Genomic DNA, 13,381 nt, shown 5'->3' on the forward strand with positions numbered 1-13,381 from the left:
ACCAGAATATTCTTCAAAGTGGTTGCACAATTTATGTTTTTACCAGAAATGTAGGAGAGCTTCTTTTCTTTCTTATCCTCCTCACCATTTGGGTTTGTCAGCCTTTATTTTTAGCCACTCAAGTGGGTGTGAAGTGGTATCTCATTGTGATTATAATGACCACCTCTCCAGTGAGTAATCACACTATGATGTTTTCGTGTGCCTACTGGCCATTTCTGGAGTTCCCGTTGTACAGTGTCTTCAAATAACTTGCTCACTTACCAGTCTTTTGTAGGTATACATTTGCAAACATTTTCTCCCAGGCTCTGGCTGTCCTTTTAATTCCATGAAAAATGCATTTGGAAGAGCAGAAATTCTGTATTTTGATGGAGAATTAAAAAATTTTTTTACAAAGACTTATTTATTAATGAGAGAGAACTTGAACATTTTCTGGTCCATATGGCACTAGAGGACCTCATGCTGTCTTCCCTTTTTACTGGGGTGAGTTGATGGTGTACAGTACAGTCTTTAACACATAGGCACAGCGTGCCAACTTCCTTTGATTGGTGTCTAGGAGTCAAACCAGGATCCCAGCGTCCCTTCATCCTGTCTCTCCCCATCCCTTCCCAGAGTCCTTTGCACTGATGCAATACACGACACTCAGTCTAGTTGCAGCTTATGTTTTCCCTTACTCTCCTTTTTTCTTAAGTTCCACCTACAACTGGTATCATTCATTATTGGTCTTTCTCTTTATGGCTGTGTCACTCAACAAGATGCCTTCAAGCTCTGATCAACATAGTGCAAAGAAAATGACCTCACTATTTTAAACCACTGCATAGTACTCCACTGTGTATATGAACCACAGCTTTCTTAGCCACTCATCTGTCCTTAGGCATCTGGGTTGCTACCGTGTTTGGGCTATTTCACACTGTGCTGCTATGAACATGGGTGTGCATGGGTCTTTTCTGATAAGTGCTTTTGCTTTTCCTGAGTAAATCCCCAGGATAGGGATCGCTGGGTTATATGGTAGGTCTATTTCTAGAGTTCTGATGAATCTTCAGACTTTTCTCCATAGGGCTTGGACCAACTTCTATTCCCAACAGCAATGTAGGAGAGTTCCTTTCCCATCACAGCCTCTCCCACAGTTGGTGCTTCTGTCTTTCCCCATGTATGCCATCCCCACAGGTGTAAAGTGGTATCTCACCGTTGTCATTATGTCCATTTCCCTGACCATCAGTGACTTGGAGCATTTTTTCATGTGTCTGTTGGCCCTTTTGGATCTCTTATTTGGAGAAGATTCTGCCTATGCTTTCCCTCTACTTTTCAGTGAGGTTTTTTTTGTTATTGAGCTTGGTGAGTTATTTATGTATTTTGGTTATTAGCTCTCTGTCCAGTGTGTGTGTGTGTGTGTGGGGGGGGTGTCTCTCTGTTAGGGTGGTGATTCCTTTTGCCATATAAAATCTTTTCAGTTTGATGTAATCTCACTGATTTCTTTTGATGCAGAAAACTTTACCATTATGCTCTTTTTTTATACTGTGCTATATTTAAGATGGTTTAATACTTCTCATTGTTAATTTCCCAATATAGAACCTCGAATACAGTGATGAATTAAAGTCTAAGTGTGGAATCCTGTGTCCTTTCTGATTTGTGTGTGAGACTGATGCTAGGATTTTTATAGATGTTCTTTATCTAATTCAGAAAATTCCTAGTTTAAAAATTTTTAATTTATCTTTATGTATTTATTTATTGGATAGACACAGCCATAAATTGAGAGAAGGGAGGATATAGAAAGGGAGAGAGACATCCGCAGCCCTGCTTCACCACTCACAAAGCTTTTCCCCTGAAGGTGGGGACCAGGGCCTCGAACCCTGGTTCACTGCACATTGTAAGATGTGTGCTCAACCAGGTGTGCCACCACCCAGCCTCCGAGTTCCTAGTTTTTTTTTTAAGTCAGTAATGTATGTCAGACTCTGTAAAATGCCTCTTCTCTATTGGCTGAGGTTACTAAAGTCTGAATGAACCCCGCCCCCCCGCCCCACATCGATTCATATATAGAAATCTCTCAAAGGTCATGGTCTTAGGAGACCAGGTCATTGGGAAGTGACTAGGTCTCAGTAACCTTAGTGCCCTTAGAAAGAGGCTCTGGAGATGCATTGCCCTTTGATCTTGTGCAGAGACAGCAGAAAGGAGATGACTGTGAAAGAGGAAGTTAGCCTTCCACAGAGTGTGGCTATGCTGGAACCTTGGTCTTGGACTTCAAGACTTCAGTACTTTGAGAAATAAAGTTGATGCCATTTGTAAGTCACCAAGTCTGTGGTATTCAGCAGTTATAATGGCTCTAAGGGACTAAGATATACATTATATATTTCTAATTTTTCAGTTGATATTCTGTTATGTTGAGAAAATATCTAACTCTTAAGTCAAACTTGCTTTCTCATAATAGACTAGTCATAACGTGTCATTCTTTTAAAAAATTTTGTTTATTTATTATTGGTTAGAGACAGAGAGAAATTGAAAGGTGAGGGAGAGATAGAGAGGGAGAGAGACTGAGAGACACATGCAGCCCTGCTTCATTACTTATGAAGTTTTCCCCCTGCAGGTGAGGATCAGGGGCTTGAACCTTGGTTCTTGCTGTGCACTGTAGTATGTGTGCTTAACCTGGTGCACCACCGCCTGGCCCCACATTCTTTTGTCTCATTGAACTCTATTTGCTAAAATTTTGTTTAAAATTTTTGCTATATACTTATAAGCATATTGGTCTGCAGTTTTCTGTTCATAAAGTGTCTGTTTCTTTCTAATATTAGGGAAGTGTTGACCTCATGAGTTGGGAGTATTTTTTCACTTTTCAGGAGGAGCTGTGCATTCTTTTTATTATTACTTCCTTAAAAGTTGGTGGAACTTAAAAAAGTGGTAGAACTTGAGTTTACTGCTGATATACTGGTTTACACATGAAGGTGGGTCACAGAGAACACTGGTGGCCAGAACTTCGAAGCCAAGAGGACAGATCTTGTGGTGCTTGATCACCAGAGGGGATTAGAAAATGTATGGACACCCAAGAAAAACTGTATCCAAGGGAAAGTGACCATGCTACTTAATTTCACTGTATTTTTAAAACAGTGATGAGGGGCCAGGTGATGGTGCACCTGGTTGAGTGTGCATGTTACAGTGTGCAAGGACCCAGGTTCAAACCCCCAGTCCCCACCTTCAGGGGGAAAGCTTTGCAAGTGGTGAAATAGGGCTGCAGGTGTCTCTCTTTCTCTCTCCCACTCTATCTCCCCCTACCTTCTTAGTTTATGGTTGTCTCTATCCAGTAAATAAAGACAATAAAAAATAGAAAAATAAATAAATAAAACATTGATCATAATTATCCTTAAGGGCACAAGACATCCTCAAAATTATATTCATACAAAATGATATGTTCTTTCATTACCAGATTAAATAACAGTCTCCTAACTCCCTAATTAAAATATTTTATTTAATTATTTAGTTGTTTTGGATAGAAAGTGAGAGAAGTTGAGAGAGAATGGGGAGATAGGGAGAAAGATCAAGAGATACTGGCAGTACTTTTTTTTTTTTTTTGATTGCTCATGAAGTTTCCTGACTGCAGGTGGGGACTGGAGGCTTGAACCCATGTCCTTACATATTGTAATATGTGTGCTCAGCAGGTGTACCCACACTCAGCTTCCTAACTTTCTAATTTGGAAGTAATACTATTCTGGTAGATTATTTTTTAGATATCTGTCATAATTATAATATGAAATGAAAATATTTATTTCTGTTGGTGACAAAGTCTGACATAGTACAAATCCTACTGTGGTTTGCTGTCTACAGTCATAAATAGTACATAGGAAAGAAAGAAGGAAGTAAGTAAGTAAGGAATAGTAAATAGTTTCCTTTAGTAAAAGGAAAGATTCAAGGCAGGGATAAATAGCATATTGTTGATGCAAACAGACTCTGGTGCCTGAGGCTCTGAAGTCTCAGGTTCAGTCCCCTGCACCACCATAAGCCAGAGCTGATCAGTGCTCTGGTGGAAAAAAGAAAGAAGGAAAGAAAGAGAGAGAGAAAGAAAGAGAGATAGAAATAAATAAATAAATAAATAAATAAATAAATAAAGATTGATTCATTTGTTTTCCCCTCCAGGTGCACAGATACTTTGAGTTCTTAACATCAGGGTAAGCGATTCAAGTCTGTAGAGACCAGGTCAGCAAGACCAAAACTGGTGACTGACACTTAGTGTGTGTTCAGCAAATACTGCTCCAGTACATGGAGATGCCTGTGTCTCAGTCTGCCGAGGAAGGATTCCCATTTGTTCCTTGGTCTTTCATATCCATTTTAGTGACGAGTTAATAGCAAAGGGCACTTTGATAGTGATTGCTTAGTATGTATGTGCCAGGGACTGTCTTCAGAATATCGTCCCATCTAATTCTTACAACCACCTAGAGGTAGGTTTTCTTATCACTCTCATTTGCCATTGTAGAAATTGATCCAAATAGTTTGCCAAATATTGCCCTCTGGCTTTGACCCTGCATGATTCTACTACACTAGGCAGAACTTGTATAATTCAACTTAAAGAGAAACAGAGAGGGAGAGAAAGAGATAAAGAGACACCACAGTGCTTGCCACACATGGTGTTTCCTTGTGGTGCTGGGGACTTAAATCTGGGTCCATCTCCTATTAAAGTACTTAATAGGCTCTAAGTACTCTCATTATTATTGTTGTTGTTGTTATATTTATACTGGAGCACTGCTCAGCTCTGGCTTATGATGGTGCTGGAGATTGAAGATGGGACCTTTGGTGTCTTAGGCATGAAGGTCTTTTTTATTTTGCATAACCATTATTCTACCTTCCCCACCTCCTAAGCAGTTTTGAAGGACACAGAGGTAGCACCAGGACTCAGATCTGTCTGAGCCCAGAGTCCTTGTTCTTAAAATGTTAGGCAAGCTTCCTTTGGATACTTCAAGTATGGAGACTAGCTTCAACTAATCCCATCCCAGTCGCCTTCACTAACTAAGGCTCAGACCAGCTGTCCTCACTGTTTCTAGGCCACCGCAGCCATTCCTTCAGCTTTATCTAGACGCTAAAGGTCACCAGTGCTGGATTTCCAGGACTAGCTCCTGTCCTGCTCTCCAAATTCCAACACTCATCTGCCTGCCTGCTGCCTCCACTGTCCTTTATTTACATGCCATTATCACTCCTGTCATAAATGCATCACATAGCCTGTTTATGTGCCTGGCTGTCCCTACCATTCTGGAAGTTGTTTGAGGACAGGGACTGTGGCTCGCTGGTCCCTAAATTCTTAGGAGACAAAATGACGTCTGACACAGTAGGTACACAGTAGATACACAGTAGATGCTGTCGAATGGGTGGGTAGGTTCAGAAACGTCTGAGTGTGTGAATTAGATGTGTGAACTCTACCTAACACTGACTATTGTGCTTAAGCAGATAAATGTCAAGTTAAAATGGAAATATGAAAAACATAGCCCAAGGAATAATAATTTATGAAACAGGAAATAGTATCACCAAAAAAGAAGATATTGAATACAACTGACTGTCAATTTTATAACTGAAGCACACAATGTCTAATGGGGAAAATTCTCTGACTATATTAAAAGAATACAGGTGACAGAAAAAAATCACAAATTTAAAGGTAGATAAATAAAAGTGATCCCTTTTGGTAAAACAAGAGAAACGAAGATAAAAAAAAGAGGGCTGGTGAAATATCTCACTGCACTGAAGGAAGCTTTGTGGCCTCTCTCACTGTTTCTTTGCTTATTTCTCTGGCTTTATCTAAACTAAAAACAGAACTTCAGTGACCTATGGGGTAACAAAAAAAAAAAAAGGTTTAACATATATGCATATCGAATTCCAGAAGAGGATAGAAAGAATGGAAAAGAAGAAATATGCAAAAATGTAATAGCTGAAAATGTGCAATTTCGGGAGAGGCATTATTTATAGATGCAACAAATTCGGTGAACTTCTATGAGAATAATAACAAAGAAAAAAACATTACAGTCAAGTTACTGCCAACAAAGCCTAAAGAGCACAACTGCCAAGGCAATCAGAGTATAATGAGGCCCCATGTCCAGCAGGATGGGAATGAAGTGTTCACAAACTCTCATCAGAAACAACAGACACCAGGAGATTGTGGGAAATGTCTGAATGCTGAATAAAAATGAAACTCCCAATCCATCTCTCTTTATCCAGGGAAATCATGCTTCAAGAACGGCGATAAAACAAGTGTGTTTTGATGTATGTGGAAGCTACAAGAGTTTCCCAACAAACTTGCACTAGGAGAAATGCCAAGGTAGGTCTTGGTCTTCTGATTTGGAGAAACACAATAGCAGAGCAAATTCTTGACCTTAGGGGAGTGATGCAGGATACTAGAAATGGCAGATGTGTGTACAGATGTCAAAGAGTCTTATTACCTTTAATTTCTCTCTTTGTCCTTTTTTTTTTTTTTTTTAATTAGAGCACTGGCTTAGCTCTGGCGGGTGATTAAAATAGGGACTTTGGAGTCTCAGGCACAAAAGTCTCTTTACATAATCACTCTCTTTCTTTCCCTCTTCTCTCTCGATCTCTCTCTCTCTCTCTCTTTCACACACACACACACACACACACACACACACACACACACACACACACACACTTTTTTTTTTGCAATACCCATAGAATTTTAAAGTATTTTTAATTTAATTTGGATGGAGACAGAGAGAAATTAAGAGGGAAGAGGAGATTGAGAGACATCATGAATTTTCCCACCTGCAGGTGGTGACAGGGGTGGAATAGGTCTTGATTCTGGGCACTTGCACGCTATAATGTGTGTGCTCAACCAGGTGCGCCACCATCCAGTTACTATCTATAGCATTTTAAAGTTAAAAATTAAAAGTTTTCTGCAGGGCTTATACTACATAGATATAATATACATAGCTACTATAGCATAAAAGATGAGTAGAGGCAGAATATAAAAGGTCTTTCACTTTTCAACAAATTTTAATTGATTTCTTAAGGAAGAGAGATAGAGAGAAAGGGAGAGAGAGAAAGAGGTAGAGAGAGACAGAGAGAGAGGCAGGTCAGAGCACCACCCCCAGCATATGCAGTGCAAGGAACTGAACCCAGGAGCTCATTCAGGCAAATACTACACTTACTACCCAGTTACCTCCTCAGCCATAGGATGTATTTCTACTGATGTACAGTATCATCTGTTAACAGACAGTGCAAAGTCAAGGCTATCCAGCATAATATTTAGAACAACCACTAAAAATGTAGCAGGCCAATCAAAGTGGAAATTTACAGAAATATTTTATTAACTTCACAGGCAAGAAGGGTCACAGGAGAAAAATGGATTAAACCAGTAGTTAAAGGAGGGTCCTACAGTCAGCTGTGCCCAGCATCACAGTCTTTCAGGACAGATGAGTGAGCAAGGCTGTTGCTACCTACACAGGATGTGATGTAACCATGAAGACAGATGAGCTGATAGTAAGAGGAAGCCACAAGATTTATCATGCAAAGAGTAAGCAGAAGACAGTGAGTGTGTCTATATTGGCAGCATTTAAAACCTAGTTAAAGGCAAAGACAACTTGCTGAAATAAATGACAACCATGACTGGGTCAATTAGTCAGTGACAGATAGAATCCATAAATGCATGAGCATCCAATTTTGGAGTTTCTAAGTACACATGAAATAAGTCACAGAATAGAAGGAGAGACAGATACGGGTGGTTGGAGGTTTTAACATTGATATAACTAGATAATATATATATATATATATATTTGTGTGTGATTGTAACTATCTTTTTACTTCATTGATTTTTATAGACCACAATACCCAACAACTATAGGAAATAAATTCGTTTAAATATTTGCTGTTTTAATTTTATTGTATACAAACAAATAAATCAAGAGGGAAAGGGGGGGAGAGAGAAAGACACATACCTGCAGCATTACTTCACTGCTTATTAAGGTTTCCCCTGGAGGTGAGGACCAAGGGCTTGAACTGAGTACATTTGTACTCTACCAGATATGCCACCACCTGGCAACAGTAAATAAATAATTTACAAGATCATATGCTGGGTCATAAAAATTCTTAAAATATTTAGAAAGACATTTTACAAAGTTATGGGTTCGCAGTGAAGTAGCATTACAAATTAATACCAATAATCTTCAAATATTTTGGAAGTTCAGCATCACAATCTGAAAGTCGTGGGTCAAAACAGAAAATTCAAAACAACATAGACATCATTTCCTGGTGGAATTATAATAAATGTAGGCACATTATGATTAGTGGGAGGCAGCTGAAGAGGTGGTCACAGCAAGGTTTATTGCTTTAAGTGCTTAGATGAGAGAAGGTGAAAGGCGTAAAATCGTGCCCTGATGTTCCATCCAACCAAGCTAGAAAAAGAAGAGCAAGTGAGTCCAAAATACGTAGGAAGAAACAACAAAGATCATAAAACATGAAGTTGAAAAAAGACTGTGGAGAAAACTAACAGAACCATATATTTTTAAAAGATCAGTGCTATTTGTAAAAACTAGCAGAATTGGTCAAGAAGACTGTCAGCCTCAGGAATGAGAGAACAACAGCAGTATACATTGCAGTTATAAAAAGGAATGAGGCCATGGCATGAGCACACATACTCCAATACTTTTGATAGCTAAGATAAAATTGAAAATGTTCTAGGAAAAAATTTGCCAAACTGGCAATAGATTAAACAGAAACTCTAAATAGCCGTATGCTATGTAAAGTTAATTTAATATAAATGACATTCAAAAACAAAACCAACAAAGCAAAAGAACAATCCGAGCACAAATATCTTCATGAGTAAATTCTAGAAGATACTTAAAGCAAGAAAATAGAGGAGCAGGGGCAATTGTCAAGTTTTTGTGTTGTTAAGTTAAAGCTGGTACTAAATCTCAGTTTAAAAAGAGAATGTTCAAACCAAACAAGAGAACATTGCAAAAAATATTCCTCATGAAGTGTAGCAAAAATTCGGAACTATTGGCAAATCATAGCCAACAATATACAAAAGAAAGCTCTCTGAGGTCTATTTACTGATGTGTGTACAGATGTTCTGTGACACTTGCATAGGCCTCTCAGCTGTTAGGTGTCGCTGTGGTCCCCTGGTATAAAGCCAATGACTCCTCAATGCCAGGAAGGTGGGCATCTCAGTGTGAAGAGGTGTGCCAGGGTTCTATGAGTCTACCAGGAGATAGAGGACCAGAGAGGGCAGGCTTTTGAGTACAGAGCACAGTGGGAACATGGGTTCTCTGTGCCCCAGTTCCTACTCCACAGCCTGCCCCCAGGCCCCATTCCCCACAATTTCTGATGGACTCCATTTTGGGGCTGGAGATGTGGCTGCTTTCTCTGGTGGCTCCAAGTCTCTCCAGGTGAAACACTGAGCATGTCCTGCACAGACAGCTCCCTCCTCATCTACCTGGGATCTTTGAGGGGGGGGGGGTCCATCGAGCACCCGTGGTGCGAACACAGAAGCCTCTCAGACTCCCAGGCCACTCATGGGTGAATCCCTCCCAGTCTGGGGCTGGCCCCAGGCTTTGAGGTGTCTGGGGAGACACTTCCTTCACCAGCAGCAGCGCCCCCAGGACAAGAGGCAGCTAGTGGGGCCACTTGGGTGTTGGGGCCTGGCCTTCCCTGGCTAGGAGCAGATCATTGCTGCAGGGAGTGGTGATGACCAATGCCAAGACACCTGGAGCCTGGTCCCAGGAGAATGAGGAGGAGGAAGGAAAATAGGAAGGACAGGAAGGAGGGAGAGAGGGAGGGAGGGACAGAATACCGAGGGTGGCTGGCTCTGGGCAGCCGGCTCTGAAGGAAGACCTGCACCAGGAAGGAGGGAGGGCACTGGGAGGGCGGCCCTGGGGATGGCGCTCTGCTGTGCTGACTTATTACTTGTGGCTCAGTTTCCTTGTCGTGGAAGAGTGTTCTCTGCAGTTCCCAGCGACTTGTGACTGTCCTGTGCAGACCATGGGGCAGGACCACGTCCCCAGATGTGAGCACACAGGACAGTATCCTTCCTGGGCCCTGGGGGGGGGTCATGGGTGCCAGGCAGGGGCAGGGCAGTGAGGCAGCCTGTTAGGCTAGAAGGGCTCTGCCCCCAAGGCCCCAAGAAGTACCTGTGCTGTCTTATCCTTGGCTTCAGTGGCTACAATGATCTCCCTGCCACTGGGGCTCCGTGCCTGTACTACAAATCCACCACCTCTCCCAACATCTCTCTCTCTCTCTCTTAACCTTTTTAGGTATAACAGAGAAATTGAGATGGGAGAAGATAGGGAGACCTATCACCACTCGTGAAGTGCCTCCCCCCCCCCCTTAACGAGAACAAAGACTGCAACTAGTGTTCTTATACATGGTATGGCGTGTGCTCAACTGGGTGCACCATACCCTGCCCCCTTCAGTGACCATGTCTCCTCCATAAATGCCATTGAGCATTTCAGTTGAGCCTCTCCTCTGCTGCTAGTGAGGAACTAGAATGGGGTGCTGTGTAGGAGTCAGGGAGCAGGAGACGTGGTATCTGGAATTGGCATCATTTTTCGCTTTAGTATAGGGTTGTGGGTTACCCCTGGCAGCCCTCTCACCCAGAATGCCAACTGCACAGCAGACGGGGTTGCCAGGCCACGCCCTGCACAGCCTCCCCAGGTGGGGGGAGCCTCAGGCTGCAGCCAGCTGCCCCCAGCTCTGCTGACACCAGTGCAGGGTGCTTTCCACTGGGGAGTGCCAACAGGGAGGGGGTATCAGCATTCGTCCCCCCAGGGCAGTTGCTTTGTTCCAGGGAGCAACCCAGTGACACCCCCTCCTAAGCAGGAAGGTCTCCACAGTCCCAGCTGTTGTCAAGGCTGGTAGTGGGGCAGGGACAGGGTCGTAGGTCAGCATGGAGGAGAATGGTGGGGCTTTTCTCTAACATCAGTGGTGTTGGGCTCAGGGGCCCCCTGACACTCAGCAAACAGGGCTTCGCTTTAGCTTCCTACCCTTCAGTGACCTGGATGCACGAGAGCTGCCCATCTTAAACACAACCCACCAGGGCTGGGTGGGTGGGGCAGCCAGGTGAATGCAGTAAGTATGAAACACGGTTCAAGCCCCACCTCACCCGCGAACCACACCCTGCCGCAGCGACGCTTCCAAAGCGTTGAAGCAGGTCTGTAGAGAACGCTCTTCAATTTCTATCCTACCCAGTACAATGAAACAAGCAATAAATCCAAACACGGACATTGGCAGCAGTGGACTCATACTGCCTCTCCAGGCCCCATACACCTGGATGAAAAAAAAACCCACATCCTGGGGGAAAGCCACATTCCTCACCCCAAAACGTCCGCAGGAGAAAGTGAGGATACAAAATATACACGTAAGACATCAACCTTTAGGACGTTTTATTTATTGATTAGAGACAGAAATCAATACAGCAGTGGTAGCGAGGGAATGACACCTGCAGCTGTTTCAGTGCATGTGAGGCTCCCACTCACAGGAAACCAGGAGCTTGTGCACTCTAGCGCCTTCAGCCCCAGGGCAGCGTCTTAATGCAGGTTCCGTGTCAGTTCTGCCCAAGCTCCGGCTCCGCTCCATCTCCACCGGCGGCACAGCTAGGCCTTCAACAGCTCGCTCAGCCTCCGGGTTACCGCGCCACAGCTCTGTCCAAGCTCCGGCTCCGCTCCATGTCCACCGGCGGCACAGCTGGGCCTTCAACAGCTCGCTCAGCCTCCGGGTTACCGCGCCACAGCTCTGTCCAAGCTCCGGCTCCGCTCCATGTCCACCGGCAGCACAGCTGGGCCTTCAACAGCTCGCTCAGCCTCCGGGTTACCGCGCCACAGCTCTGTCCAAGCTCCGGCTCCGCTCCGTCTCCACCGGCGGCACAGCTAGGCCTTCAACAGCTCGCTCAGCCTCCGGGTTACCGCGCCACAGCTCTGTCCAAGCTCCGGCTCCGCTCCATGTCCACCGGCGGCACAGCTGGGCCTTCAACAGCTCGCTCAGCCTCCGGGTTACCGCGCCACAGCTCTGTCCAAGCTCCGGCTCCGCTCCGTCTCCACCGGCGGCACAGCTAGGCCTTCAACAGCTCGCTCAGCCTCCGGGTTACCGCGCCACAGCTCTGTCCAAGCTCCGGCTCCGCTCCATGTCCACCGGCGGCACAGCTGGGCCTTCAACAGCTCGCTCAGCCTCCGGGTTACCGCGTCACAGCTCTGTCCAAGCTCCGGCTCCGCTCCATGTCCACCGGCGGCACAGCTGGGCCTTCAACAGCTCACTCAGCCTCCGAGTTACAGCTGTCCCAACTCAGTATCACTCAGCATTCTTGGCCTGGGACTTCCGAAGCTCTCTCCCGACGGATAGCCTCCAGCAGGTTCAACTCAGAGGAACAGCCTTGCTGGGCGTCACGACGGTCTCCTAGACATCAGCTCAGAGCAGTCCTATTAGCAGGTACAGTAACAACTGCCCGCAGGGAAGCTGCTTATATAGGCCGGGTGGGCGGGGCTAGCCTCACTTTATGCAAAGCAGGGATTGGAGCGTGTGCGTGCCTGTAATTGGTGGACACTTCTCTAAGGTGATTGGTGAGCTTTCCCCTCCTTCGCATCCCACCTGCGTGGTCCTTTCTGTGCAAAAGCCTTGCCCAAGAGTGTTCCGGGTGCTGGTACCAGTGACCGTTTGCCCTGGATGTGGGGTGTTACCAGTCTTGGGATGGCCCCAGGTCCGTGTTTCTTCCTTTGGCCTCCACCACCTCCTGGACATGCTGGGCACATATGTGCCCACAGCTTGCATGGACTGCTGGTGCCAGGGATAGGGGGTGGGGTGGGTGACTTCTCTTCTTCTGCTCTTCTGCAGGTATCCCTGGGCCCCCAGGGGCCGGACTGGAGGCAGGGTAGGAGTCAGGCCCACACAGGGCCAGGGCCTCTGAGGCTTAGGATGAATGATGGGCCCTGTGAGCTTGAGCCCCAGGTCCTGACAGGGCCAGTTTCTGGAGTTGCAATCTCAACCCTGCTTTCTCCACCCACCCCCCCCCCAATAAGGGCGGTGAACAGGGGAGCCAGTGCCACTGCCAAGGCCAGAAACAGAGCTGGAGCTGAGCATCCCCAGGCTGGCTGGACCCTTGAGACCCAGTGAGGGCCGCCCTCCACCCTTGCGGGCAAAGCTGCCTAGAGTAGGGTGCGCGGACATGTCCTAGGGGACAGAGGGCTGCTGCTTTCGCTGGGCACCAGGGAGGGACCTGGGCTTGGCACCTCCCTCTCCAGGACAACAGATGCTGGGCTCATTGGGTGGATGCCTAGCAGCCTGTTCTCTGTCCTTGGGGGGCTGTTGAGCAGAGTCAGCTCATGTGCTACCTGCTAGGCACACTTCTAGGAGGAGGGGTAACCTGGGGCAGGCAGTAGCACAGGGACGAGGCGGCTTGGTCACTGTGGACCTGCCCTTAGTT

The sequence above is a fragment of the Erinaceus europaeus genome, chromosome X (genome assembly GCF_950295315.1).
Source record: "Erinaceus europaeus chromosome X, mEriEur2.1, whole genome shotgun sequence".
In the NCBI taxonomy this organism is placed as follows: domain Eukaryota; kingdom Metazoa; phylum Chordata; class Mammalia; order Eulipotyphla; family Erinaceidae; genus Erinaceus; species Erinaceus europaeus.